The following is a 14,772-nucleotide window of genomic DNA, read 5'->3' on the forward strand; positions in this document are numbered from 1 at the left end:
GACTTTCCACCATGTAATGAAAAAAACACGTAATCATCATCATCACCATGTATAGCTAGCATGGGCCTCAGCTAACGGCCACGGCAACAGGTGACTCAGCAGATTGTTTGTCACTTTGCCGTCTTACTTCCTTCCACACGCTGCTTTTTAAATGTTTTGGTGTCATCAGTAACATCAGTAACACACTCGACATGTTGGAAAGTCCAGCAAAAACATGGAAAAAAAACCCCAACAGGACATCATCACCAGCTGTTGTATAGCTAGCATGTGAATGAATATCACGCGATACACTTACTCTTTTGAAAATAACCCACACCCACGTGTGTTTGACAGCATTTTTTATTTTCACTTAGTTTGTACTGCTCATGCCTCAGCTAACAGCTAAGCTAACAGGTGAGTCAGCAGATTTATTTGTTACTTTGCCCCAGAGCACAGTAAAGTGTTAGCGTGTCAGCAGTTGTCGTCAGTGCCTGTGAACACTAATGAACGGGTGTTTAGTGCGCACAAGAAGCTACAAACAAGATTTGTGGTTAGCATAGCTACACAACGTGCTAACAAACATTAGATTCACAACAGTGACGTTCGATTTTTGGATTCTGTTTATCTGGGGTAAAGTGTAACCCCATTTGGGACAAGGCGGGAAATGAGATTAAGTTTTATAGCTCTACCTTTTTGTTGTGTGCTTTCACATTTAGCAGTAGAGTGTTGAAAAAAAAATTAAATTAGCATTAGCCCTTAGTTCTGTAGTTGAGTAACATGTTGATGAAATGTAATTACACAGTTATATAGACCAAGTCAGTGTAGGAACGTAGGAAAATTTTTGCTGAGCTATATGAGACATTAAATGAACTATTTTGGCTAAAATATACAGTTTTTAAATTGAATTTGATTCATGCAAACCATCTTGAAACCCCAGTCTGTGTCCTGCGGCCTCCTGGGATTCCTGATGCCCGGTTGTGGCTCTGTTACCTTATACCAGCCATTTATATAGTTAGCATATGATGCTAACTAGGAAGAAAACAACATGTTTTTTCATAAATAGTGATGTTTGTTTTGGTTAACCCAGGAAAATATGTCATTGGGAGTAAATAAGTTATTCTGACATGGAAGAAATGAGTTTGTGAAAAGATCTGAACCAGGACTTTGAAGCAAACTGGATTTCCAGACCCTCATGGAGCCACTTACAGATCTGCTGGAGTCCCCAGACCTCAGTTTGGGAAGCAGCGGCCGTAGTTTATGTAGCTGGAATAGCAACGACAGATGAGGAATTGATTCAATCTGCCAGGCCGTTAGTGCACCGCCTGTGTGTGTGTGTGTGTGTGTGTTATTGTGAGACTTGGAAACGGAGCACGGGGAGGATTTATTACAAATGACATCATCAAAACTCCTCGTAAACAGAAGTCGGCTTCCTCTGTTCTCTGTCTTTCTCTCTCGATGCAGCTACAACTCCTCCCTCTCTCTCTCTCTCCTCCTTCAGCATCTCTGCCCTCAGAGGAACAGGAGGAGGAGGAGGAGGAGGAGAACGAGCTGTAGGAGGAGATGAAAAGTGACAAATAGATCTTTAAAACTGGGTGTTATATCATCAGCGGCTGACGGCAAAGGTTGTACAGTCGCTCTGGACCAACACGGGCTGTAATCTCTCTTTAATGGGAGATGTTCTCTGTCCTCCGCAGCCTTAAAGGTCCCATCTTCCCCCCCGTACCTGCCCTCCGTCTAATCATCCCATCGTTCATCATCCCTTCCTCCCTCAGACACTCCGTTCCAATTCCTTAGATTCACATTTTCTCAGCCACATTTCTTCCGCCCTTCCTCGACACCTTGTCTCACTGGCTCGTCACACTCCTCCCTCCCGCCTGGCACAGCTCCTTCATCCATCCCTCCCTCCCTCTCTCTCTCTCTCTTTCCCTCTGCACCTCCATCCCTCGATTTTACTTCACACGCTTCTCTTTCCTCCCTCCAGTCCTTTGATGATTACAGTAAATCCACTGGGCGAGGCAGAGAAACCTCAATCAGGCAGCCACAGGAGAAACGTGTGTGTGTGTGTGTGTGTGTGTTCTTGTATTTCTTTCCTCTTTAGGACCTTTTTTTTCCCTGGCTGAAACACTCATGTTGCCAGGACCAGTAATCCTCTTGGAGGCCAAAACCTGATCCTAATGAGGCAGAACTGTGGCTGGTTAAGGTGAAGGACAGTGGATTTGTTTATCCTGAGAAGAATAGCCGCAAAAACCTGTCTTTGTGAGGACATTCTGACTGTTCCTGACAACTTTAAAGGGCTTTTTGAGTTTGGCGTTAAGTGTGAGCTGCTACTAATGATTATTTTCTCAATCGATTAGTTTGGGCCATAAAGTGTCCGAAAATATAGGAAAATGTTGATCTGCGCTTCCGATCCCTTTAAAACGATGACGTTTTTAAACGTCTTGTTTTGTCCAGAAAACAAAATGATTCAGTTTTAATGATTTCTTAGTCACATGGAGCAAAGAAGTCAGAACATCTTAACATTTAAGAATCAGGGAAAAACTGGTTTTAATTATTAATAAAACACTCAAACCGAGTCATCGATTGAAGAAGTTGGAGATTAATATCGTCATCGATGAATCTCTTAGTTCTTGCAGCTCTAGTCCTCTCGAAGACTGCTGTGCAAGAATGTGTGTGTGTGTGTTTGTGCAAGCATGTAAATCAGACGGAGATTAACTGTCGAGAGAAACAAAGACATACACACAGAAACTGGCAAACGACAACAATGAATACATGGAAACATCCAATCCTACAAACACACTTACATTCATTTCCTGGAGACCATCAGCACTACGGACCTAATCCTAATCCTAACCTTAACCTTAAAACATCTCTTCACCTTAAAATGTACTTATTTACGTTATGAGGACTTGATTTTTGTCCCCATAATGTGACTGTGTAAACATAAGGAAAACCAGCAGTGTACAGCAGTGATGAAGCCTTGTTCTCGCTTCTCCTGCACAAACATGTAAACAATCGCGAAGAGAAACTTCAGTGAGTAAACGGAAATAATAACAGCGGATTTATCGCAGAGCGTCCACACAGAATGCACCTATATCTACATATGTACACAGAGAGAGAGAGTCAGGGATGTGAGGATAAAATACAAAAAAAACACATCTTACAATTTCCCTCTGAGTCACCTTTCCTGGTAAAGTTTGAGTGTGAAATTTCAGGGCAGATAAAAAAGAAAACTTTCATTTCCCCAGTGGTTCCAGTTTGATCGCTGTCATAAAAACCGCAGCAGAAGCAGTAGAAAGATGCCAGTAAAACAAGGACAAAAGATACCTTTCCTCAGAGTTTCTTGTACAGATTTTGTTTGTCATTCGGACAAACACGGGTCGCTTGTGTCGCCTTTTTCCCGTGAAAACTTCAAGACTACAAACTGAAGTTTGCTAGATTTTATAGTTGGGCCGTAACGTCTTCCAAAAATCGACTTTCAATGAATATAATATAAAAACATCAATCGTTCATTCACCTTTAAACAAGCTTCTGCCTCCTTCACTGCCTCATCTGGGGTAGTGCTAACGGCTATCTCATCTGGTGCACTTCGAGGCTGTATATATGAAACAGGTTGACCAGTAAAAATGTCAAACAGTGTAGTTTTTCTATCCCCATAACACTGTGTGATCAGTTTTGACTTCACTATGACAAGCTTAAGACAAAATGTTGCCTATTTTAGGTAAAAATCCTTTTTAAAAACACAATACAATTAATTCAAGAATTCCAGGTGTTACTAAAGACGCAACAGCAGAGTTTATAGGCTTAACAAAAAGGTTTATTATCAACACCACTTTGGAAATAAAGTAAGACAATAAATAAGTAAATTGAACTTTTCACAGTGTTATGATGAAAAAGCTTTTAAGTGTTAACTGTATATTTGGAATACGCAATGTTCTAAAGTTCAGGAAAAACAAACACAGGAAACCGTGGTAAGTGTGGGTGATGTGGTTTTTATTATCGCCAAACACACTGAGCGATCACTCTTCGGCCAAAAACGCTGTGAAACACAGTCTGAATGTCTTTAATCTTCATTTTTACAAAGACAGAGCGCCTGCTTCAGTCGGACACGCTGCCCGGGCGAGCAGATGGAGCCGGAGATTTGTTTTGGTTTTTATTTGCTCGAGTATAATTCAGCCGTGGTGATGAAGGATAGGGAAGCGAAGCAGCCACTATCAGTATCACTTACATACAAATCCACGAACCTGAGGCCACAGTTGAGTGGATTTACATTTCCAAAAATAAATAAGATCTTTGGCCGATCATAAGTCTCTGCTACGGAGCTGATTTAACTGTGGAATAAACAGAAATTTAGCTTCAGAATTTTCCAGGACCATGGAAATAATGAACTTGTAGGTTTTACTTAAAGCTGCAGTACGTAACTTTTGGTTTGTTTTTAATGTTATTTTTCTGCCTCGCTTTCGTCTTCGCGAACAGAAACTGTGAAACGTTATTTGTGTGTGGCGTCCGTCATCTGAAAACAGGCTGTGTCAAGCAAAACTATCAGACCTGACTGAGGGAGCGTTTGTGTGTATACAGCAGCAGAGAGAGCAGAGGTGGGCGGGGACAAAACCAGTTTATCCAGTCAAACTGCTGAATGATTGGCGACACAGAGAGAGTCGTGTGCAGGGCCGTTTACGTCAGGGGTGACCCAATACCGTTTTTTCGCGTCCAATACCGATATCACAAACTTGAGTATTTGCGATACCGTTATCAGACCGATACAGTCCTATTAAACAACATTTCAAAGACATAATTCTCAAATTTGGCACAAATATTTATCTCCCATTACAGTCTTTGTGTAGTGAAGCATGTGATATATAGGATTTTAGTGATTTCCAATTCCAATCCAGTGATTGTGACCAATATTGGGCCGATATTGAGCATAATCCCCATCACGTCTGGTCTTTGTTCACTCGCTGAAGCTCCATCATCCAGATGAAGCACTTCAATCAGATGGTGAAGAGTAGGATTAACCTAATTTAAGTTGTGTTCACACAGTGGACACATCACTTCTTCCCTGTTCTTCATGGAAGTCAATATTTTCCCACATGTCGTATTTTAATTCCAATTACGCCAGTTGGATTTGACACGACAGTGTTAAAAAGGCTAAATTTATTTTTCTAATTCTGGCCGTTTCCTAACCATTTAAGAGAGATTTGCGACGCGTTTGAAATCACATGTTTTCTCTCACCTCTGCAGATGCAGATAGTGTAAGTGCAAACGCTGTGAATATTCCCCATTTCCTGGTTGTGTGGTCAAAACATAATTAGCCTAAAGGACTAATTAGGATTAGCTGTAGAAACCCTGGAGAACAGAACTATATGAAGATATACTGTGTAACCACACAAACCTCCCCCCCGGTGAATTGACTTGTTATTTGTTTACAAGCCCAGAGAGAGAGAGAAATACACTCATTTTAGGTTTTGTGTTTTTATAATAATGATTTTATAATTCTTAATGCTAATGTATGTATTTAAACAAAATAATGTCCCTAAATCAGTGACTTGTGCGAGCCCTCGTGTCCATGTCCTCTCTTTTATTTTTCCTCATCCTCTTTTACTCAACCCGCTCTCTGCTAATGAGTGTTGATGTGTAAATGCACAGTTACAGGCTTTTCCTCCGTCCTCCCCACTGTCTTTATACGAGCTGCCATGCAGTCAGAGGTGATTGCACGAGTATAATCGTTTCTCTTCTTTTTCATTAGATTTTGATTTAAACTGTAGAAACATGACGGTGTGAAGCCCACCCTAAAAAAATTTTATTTTAATGTGTCGTCTCAGCTTGACTGTAGTTTTACAAGATGCTTCAGCAGGCAGCTTCCTAAGGCCAGCCCACAAACAAATGCGCAAAGAACAAGTGAGGGAGCGCAACAAACAAGAACAAGTAAGGGAGTGCAACGAACAAATCAGGGAGCGTAAAGAACAAATCAGGGAGCTTCAAAGAACAAGTGAGGCAAGAACAAGAACAACAAGTGAACAAATCAGGAGTCAGGGAGCTCAAAGAACAAGTGAGTGAGGAGGCAAAGAACAAGTGAGGGAGCGAAAGAACAAATCAGGAGCGCGAAAGAAAAGAAGTGCAAAGAACAACAAGTGAGTGCAAAGAACAAATCAGTGAGGGAGGAGTGCAAAGAACAAGTGAGGAGCCAAAAAGAACAAATCAGGGAGCGAAAGAACAAGAACAACAAGTCAGGAGTGCAAAGAACAAATCAGGGAGTCAGGAAAGAACAAGTGAGGGAGCGAAAAGCAAGAAAGAACAAGCAAAGAACAAAGAAATCAGGAGCAAATCAGGGAGTGCAAAGAACAAAGAACAAATCAAGAACAACAAGTGACAAAGAACAAGTGGAGTGCAAAGAACAAATCAGAGTGCAAAGTGCAAAGAGAACAAGTGACAAGAACACAACAAGGGAGCGTGAAGCAAGAACAACATCAGTGAGGAGAATCAGGAAGTGCAAAGAACAAGAATAACAAGTGCAGCGAAGAGGAAGAATGAAGTGACAAATCAGGGAGCGCAAAGAACAAGAACAACAAGTGAGTGCAAAGAACAAATCAGGGAGTGCAAAGAACAAGGAGCGAAAGAACAAATCAGGGCGTGCAAAGAACAAGAACAACAAGTGAGGGCAAAGAAGAAGTGAGGGAGTGCAAAGAACAAATCAGGGAGTGTAAAGAACAAGTGAGGGAGTGCAAAGAACAAGTGTATTTTCCAACAATAAAATACAATATCTTTCAATGATTAATTTGATATTTTATTTTCTTCTTCTTCTTCAAATGTTGTTTGAAAATATTGACACAGATCAGGGAGCGCAAAAGCCCCCTGAACTGCTCGCGTTTTCAAATGTAACAGCATCTTTTCTACACGTTAGCTTTTGTGAGCACAGGTTTAGATAACACGTGACACGTTATAACACATGCTTCCTGCTGGATTCCATTAAAGAAAAAAAAAAAACCCTTAGTGCATGGGTGGGCAGTTTCTGTGAGCTGATCAAATGAGGTCCTTCACACTTAAGTGGTTTTTGGCCGAGACGTCGTGTAGGAATAATGTTTTACGGTGGATATCAGCCCATTTTTTTTAATGCATCTCAGAGAAATGGAGGCAATGTAATCCTGATAAATTGACGCGTGGTAATGATATCTCTCGCCCTCTGAAGACACCTCCGCGGGCCTTTATCCTTCATGGTGCGGAGCATCCGTTTGGAACGACGCCGGATTAAAACCGTATCATGCCCTGAAATGCTGATAAATCATTTTATTTGTAGTTTTTTTTAATAATCTATCACACCTTTTTTAAAAAAGAAATGTGGGTATAAAGTTGCTTATGTTGTAATAAATTTTAAAATAAAGGTGGAAAAAACACTCGGAGAAATTCAACATGATTTCCAGCGACATCAGCAGCTTTGAGTGAAGAAATTAAACACAAACAGTCAAAACAAATCAGTACAGTCAAATTTTTCATTTCTGTTTAACACTGAGCCGGAGAATTAAATTTTTTGGCCTGTTTTTGCAACATAGAGAGACAAAGACTCAACATTTTTTTATTGTAGATGTGTTTCATACTGTTCCAATTTCATATTTATGTACAACGGCAGTGTTTTTCTAAATAAAATTTTTCTTCATTTTAAATGGTTAAAGCAGTATTTTACATGGCAGTAAATTGTAAATAACTGCCGGATATTGGACGTTCATTTTGAGGCAGAGATATTAAAGGGTTTAGCCTCCAACCACTAGTTGGCAGTATATTGTTTATACATGTATTTATACATGAACACTTTTATTTTAACTATCAGAGATTTTTCTTGAAATAGATTTAATAAATATTGTTATTCAGAAACCAGAGGTGACCATATTTGGATGGGAGTGCAGAGCCGGGGAAGTAGTGAGGGGTGGGGCTTACTATGCATGACACCTTCTGTCAATCACACTGTAGCCACGCCCCAAAGCACTTTATGGTCACAAAATTTACAAAAATGGACGTCACGTCATAAATCAAGCAAGATGTAGAAGCTAATTTTCCCGTAGACTTCTCTGGACCCATATGGCGCCTTAAATTTCAGCGTGGTGAGGGGAAACGCTGTAAGTAGAACACTGCTGCATGTCTCTGAGGAAAGTCCTGTAATTTGACGGTAAACACTGTTGATATCATCTGTGGAACATCTCTGCGTCTGACAGCTCACCAGGAACAGCACGAGTACAGTCGTCGTCTGGGGAAACCCTTTCAGAGTGATGGTCCCATAAATGCAGCTTTATTTCCACCCCCACATATGTACATACACATTTCACTTCTTGTTCTGAGTCATTTGTCACGTGGTTCTAAGAGCACTTTAAGAAGAAAAATGTCCTAACGGCTCCACACAGTGCTATCTCTATGCTAATGAGATCGCGCTGTTTGTATTCATCTCATGCTGCGACTGCAAATGTGCTTCAACAAACACCATCAGGAGGAAGAAGAAGAAGAAGACAGAAATCCTTCACCTGACTCTCTAAGATAAATGCGGAGTGAAGTCCAGACTGGAGATGATTGATGTATTGATGTTTCACTTGTCATCGTGGTCCAGCTTGTCACCCTGAAGGTCTTCATGTCACACAGTGTGTGTGGTTATAAACACGGGGAAAAGACAGTGACCGCCGGCCTGCAGGCGTTTTCTCTGGGACTTAGCGACCATAGCAGCAGCAGCAGCAGCAGCAGCACCGTCTGAAACGTCTCGTGAAGCAGATATTTTCTTTGACACGAAATAGTAGCGAAATTAACTTGGGTTCCACTCCAGATTTAAGAGAACCAGGGTCAAGTGTAAGGAAAGATTACACTAAACATTAAGCTAAGTCAGATTAAGATAACAGCTACTCCAAACAAGTGTTTAAAACTGGTGCTGTCAGTTTAATGCGTTATTAGCGGCGATTAAAGTTCTTTTTGGCCTAGCAAACTTTGTAGTTTTTTAGTAACGTTAGAAAAACACCACACCAGATCTAGCTAGACCGGAAACAAAACCGGCCAGAGAGTCGTAGGCTAACGCCTATCCGACACCTGGATCATTTCTCGATGCACTCCCCACATCCAAGTAATGATGTATGCAGTGTTACCAAACAAGCTGGCAGACCACCGAAGACCGCTAGCTCCTTTAGCTCGGATTATCTCGTTACGGCAACAACACATTAAAGCACGGGACTCCGTCTGTCCTGAAAACTGCACTTTATTCACAGCACTGCATCAACAAGACTGAACAACCCAAAAAATGTGGGTTAATCTCCAACATTTACCAGGGAACTGTCTAAAATCATCATTGTATTTAGCGACAGCACAAACCTTCAATTAGGATAAGGAGATATTTGCTTAAAAATATGTCACGATGTTCCATCATGATGCCAAAATAATAAGATTTGTGATGATATTTCAATATAAAATGGAGATATTTGTGACGCAAAGAGGGTTAGGATTCGACTCAAGCATGGAACGGTTATATTCACCACGTCATATCAATACAATTTAAAGCCAATAATGTGTAACATTGATATCTTGCCTCATCCACACTCACGATGTGTCTGTACTTTCTCTCTCAGCTCTGTTTGATTGAAAACAAACCCTTCATTGTGTCTTGTGAGTGATTTCCTGTGTCTGGCTCATTAACGGAGCACTTTGATAAATCCATATTTACTAAATTAGACAAACGGCTTCACCGTTAACGCCGTCGGCGTAACAAACACAAACGAGTCTCTGAGTTCAGGGAATCAAAAACACAATAACACTCCACCTGCGTCGCCGCGGAGACGCCGTGCTGCACGAGATGAGCGCTGCCACCACCGCCGCTCATTACTGATTCATGCTCTGACCTAGAAAGCGGTTAACAGCGTAAACTGAGGCTGCATGACTCTTAAGTATACGCTGCGGTGACAGGGATGAGTGGATAGCATGCATTAGCATCGTGGAGCACCCTCCACACTCTGCGTGTGTGTGTGTGTGTGAGTGCATACAGGTATATTCTTCATTCATCTGCAGGAATGTTGCTGCTCTGGAGTTAAAACAGGTGCATTTGACTTGTAACCTTGATATCAGTCTTGTATAAAGTACCTTAAAAGGTAATACTTGAAGTAAGTGACGAGAAAATTACTTTGTTAGAAGTTGAAATCGCTTTTTTTTTTTTTAATAATATTACTTAAAAGTCTTAAAATATGACATTTACTGCACTTAACCCTTTAACACGAGCGTATCACCGGTGACCCATTAGGGCAAGCGCTCTTTGCATTCCCGTAATTACACATTCTACTGGAAATATGTTTTATATGGTTCAAATTTCAAAATTAAAATACAAAACCCCATATTTGTGTACAATTTAAGTATTTTTTTCTAAATAAAACTCAAACAAATCTTATACCATTTTTTGTTTTTCTTGACTTTAAACTGTTAATACGCTCTTCTAGCGTGCAGGGAATTGTAAATAACTGCCAGGTGTGGAACGTTCTCAGTGTTTCTGAAAAAATGGACAAAAGCACTTACTCAAAAAGATCATTTTTAAGTAGAGATTTGTGAATTTTGTACTTAAGTACGGTAACAAAGTATTTGCACTTACATTACAACACTGCTCGATCGAGCATTTGTTTGGTCCATAAATGTCAGAAAATGTTGAATTCCCCCCCCAAAAAATGGAGAATTAGGATGTTTTCAAATGTCTTGTTGATGCTTAATTAAGTAATTGACTTAAAAACAAGCAATTAATCTGCTAGAACATTCTGAGATTTAAAGTGTTATAATGAGATTATTTTAATTTCTGCTACTTTTCATTCTGATTTCTCTTCTGACCTTGCCTCCCCGCAGGCTTATGTGTCACTGACCACTTTGAAAAATATCAATGATTAAAAAGTGTTTTTAAATCATCATGAAATCACACACACACGATTCAGTGTGGCGCAAAGCAGCTCAACGTCACTGTGTGTTTCTACAGAATATTCATGTAAAAGCTCTAATTTCACAAATTAAACCACCTTTAGACGCAGTTTAATTACTTTTTACTGCACACGAACAAAGAGCTGGTTATGCTACAGTCCTGCTCTCTGTCTCCCTCTCTGTCTGTTAGTGGTACTGCAGCCTCACAGGAGAAAGTCACCTCTTTTTTGAAATAAAAGTGAGAGTTTTTATTGACAAAGACGCCTCAGGTCGCTGCCAAACCAGAGAAAGTCGAGTCAGAGCAGATGCAGTTACTCATGAGCGAGTGGTAAACTTCTGATATTTGCAGATTTTTAGACACCGAGGACCCAAACACAGCTTTTTAAAGAGCAACAAAAACAGTCTTCAATGAATTAAACGGACAAAATAACAAGACTAAACATAGAAAAACCAGCAACCCAGACAACCCCAAAGAAACAGACACTCTGGCGCACAGAGACTTAAGTACACCGGGGAGGCGGAGTCAGTCAGACACAGGTGAAACAAATTAGGGCGGGGCAAGCAATCAACGGTGGAAGACAGGACAGGAAGAAAAACTGGAAACAAGGTACACACGTGGAAGAACTTCAAAATAAAAGCAAAGAAAACAGAAAACAATAAATTTCCAACTAAAAGTGCCCTGGAAAACTGAAAAATAACCGAGTGATCATGATATTTTGGTATAATTGACATTCCTGATTGACAGCTGTGTGATGTAGAACGACATTATGGTAAAGTCCATGTTAGATGTTGGTGAATTAGGTTAGGACATTCTTCAGTGACTTATAATATTGTGTGTGGTATTATTTAGAAGGGTGGAGCTTATTTACTTTCATTTAGGCCCCATTGTTTGTTTTATTTACCCTCTCTGACATGTAAAAATGTGTAGAGAGTAAAAAAAACCTCTGCGTTTGCTTTAAATGTAACTGTGAAATCAATAATCTCAGACAGTAAACAGAGCCATAGCTCACACCAACAGCTTGTAAATGTATGTGATCGATGCCAAGAATCCATAACAACACCATCTGGCTTCTTTCCCGTCTCATGACAGGCAGACAGGCAGACAGACAGCTGGGTGGGTGTGACAGAGCGGGAGGAAGTGACAGCGGCTTTAAAAAAGAATGATGCTTGACATACTTATTTTATTTATTTATTTATTTATTTAATTAAAGAATCTCATTAAAGTTTCTGTTCTTTCACAGCTGAACAGCCAGGAAACATTTGGACACTCTATATTTTTTAAAAAGCTCTACAATACCATTAAGAGTCATGTTGAAGACTTTTGGATATTTAAGGACAATTCTCGCACTAACACTGTGCCATTAGTCATCGTACAATAGAAAGTAATGTGCGGGGTCAAACGAATGGACTTCCAGACAAAGCTGCCGAGGTTTCTGGCTTGTGTCTAAGACGTGAGTCATCTCCTCAGTAGGACAGTGATGCAGCAGCTGCCCAGTGTCTCTAAAAACTCTCCTGCACCAAAGCCCATAGAGAAAATCAGCAATTTAAGCCCATGAAGACGTGGGAGATGTTGGTCTGCTGCGTCTTCATTTGGTAAGTTTGTGGGACGTGAGAGAATGAGTAGGAGAAGATTTCAAACACAAACATGACTAAATAATGCATTTCATTGAACTGATCAAGGCACGGGTGGATCAACAACCCCTGTGTGCAGTGATGTTAAATCGCTGGTTTTCTCAATGGACTTTGGTGTCATTTCTGTCATTATGCGCTTTTTTGTCATGACAAAAAGCACAAAACAAAAAATTGTAAATACATTCACAAGAGGACAGGAACACCTAAGGGCCTGTGATAATTCACAAAATTAAATATTGTAATTATAAAGAAAAACCTGCTAAATTACAACTGATGTAAAGGAGAATTGAGAGGTTATAGTAAACAGTTAATTTACATTAAAATGATACAGTAATCTATTGTGAAAGAACAGTAATTTAATGCAACGTCAAATGTTTTACAGTGTATATTCAATCGGCAAAAATAAAAACATGCAGCACTGAATAAAACTCAGGAAATTAAAGAATAACACTCGAATAAATAATCTGCATCTGTGGACATAAAATAAACATAAACTAACCCTGAAACAGAGTTTTTAACCCTCAAGCAGCATCTTTGAAGTTCTGAGGATCAACCGCAACGTCCTTGCAACAACTCGCTGGTCCTCACGGCTGTAGAAAGACGAGCACAGACACACACACACACTCACGGCAGGGGGGGGGTTGCTGTGGGAGCAGAGGGCAGAAGGAATCAGTGATGTGCTGTGGACCTGCTGCGTCTCTCTGAGGACACTGATGTGATGAGACGCCACCTGCTGCTGTGACACACGAAGGGGGCGTGAAGTTTGCGGTGACCGCTGCAGGAGCAGGAGTTTGTTTTTTCTCCGGCACATGTTGGCTGCTGCAGTGACGGAGAAATTACTGAGTCACTGTTGTTGCCTAATGACCTTAACAAATCCCTGCAGGTGACTGAGGGCAGTGTGTGCAATCAAGAAGTGGAGAGAGGCGAAAAAAAATCTACTATTTACCACTGTTTGTGATGAAAATCCACTGATTTATACGAAACTGATTATATTGTTTATAATATGACAATGACGCAACGACCCACAGACTGAGGAAACATAGTAAATTGAAATGTTAGCAGCCGGGTTATTCACAAAATACTCTATCCTACCTAGTGCAGCTTTAACATTTCCATAAAGTTGCAAAACACGAAGAGCACCGACAACTCCACAGCCCACATAGAGCACTTTAGCTTCACACATACACAGCACAAATGTGCTCCCTGTCGTCCTCTGCACTGACTGCACTGTGAGGAAATGAGTCATTGTTTGGCCTCACTCTCTCTCGTACCTACTCTACATTACACAACATCGTTGTTCCACTGCTCCTTTACGGCCATTTCACATCAAACCACCACTTGTGTTTTGGTCAGAGGAGTAAAAAGGACAATACAGGAGCAGTTTTTCTAGATGGGACTGAACAAAAACAAAGAAGCTTGACCACTGAGGTGTAAAAGCTACTATAAAAAGGCTCTTATTTTCTGCAGGACTTCCAGTGACAGTCATTAGAGTCGAAAATTTTTTTAACTTAACTTTAAAGTGCAAGTTAGCATCCTAGCAGGCATAATTGCTAAGTAAAGGTCTCGTATTAGAACCTACTAGAACCTAGAAGTTCTCTTTCTACCATTTTTTAGACTTCATCTGAAAATGTATTGATCATGAAGGTTTTTACATTTAGGATCACTTTCAAAACACTAGCAGACCAAGATAGATAGATGCTAACTCATTACACTCACACAACTAGATAAATGCTAATTTAAATCACTAATATAACTAGATAGATGCTAACTCAAAGCATGTGCAGACTGAGATAAATGCTAGCTCAAAGACTAGCAGACCAAGATAGATATTAACTTACGCACTAACACTAGCATACTGAGATAGATAGATGCAAACTGAAAGAACTAGCACAACTAGATAGATGCTTACTCAAAGCACTAGCAAACTGAGATAAATAGATGCTAGCTCAAAGAACCAGCACAACAAGATAGATGCTAGCTCAAAGCACTAGCAGACTGAGATGGATAAATGCTAGCCCAATGCACTTGCATACTGAGATGGATTCTAGCCCAAAGACTAGCAGACAAAGATATGTTAGCTCAAAGCACTAGCATACTGAGATAGATAGATGCTAATTTAAAGCACTAGCAAACTGATATAGATACATGCTAGCTCAAAGCACTAGCAGACTAAGATAGATAGATGCTCACTCAAAGTACTAGTGCAACTCGATAGATGCTAGCTGAAAGAACTAGCACAACTAGATAGATGCT

The 14,772-nt window shown here is 40.3% G+C and overlaps 1 protein-coding gene across 2 annotated transcripts in view; it reads left to right on the forward strand.

Moving 5' to 3' along the window:
- Positions 1-14,772, forward strand: part of LOC122778481 (complexin-2-like) — a 55,497-nt gene that overhangs the window by 4,382 nt on the left and 36,343 nt on the right. The window lies entirely within an intron of this gene.

The sequence above is a fragment of the Solea senegalensis genome, linkage group LG12 (genome assembly GCF_019176455.1).
Source record: "Solea senegalensis isolate Sse05_10M linkage group LG12, IFAPA_SoseM_1, whole genome shotgun sequence".
Taxonomy (NCBI): domain Eukaryota; kingdom Metazoa; phylum Chordata; class Actinopteri; order Pleuronectiformes; family Soleidae; genus Solea; species Solea senegalensis.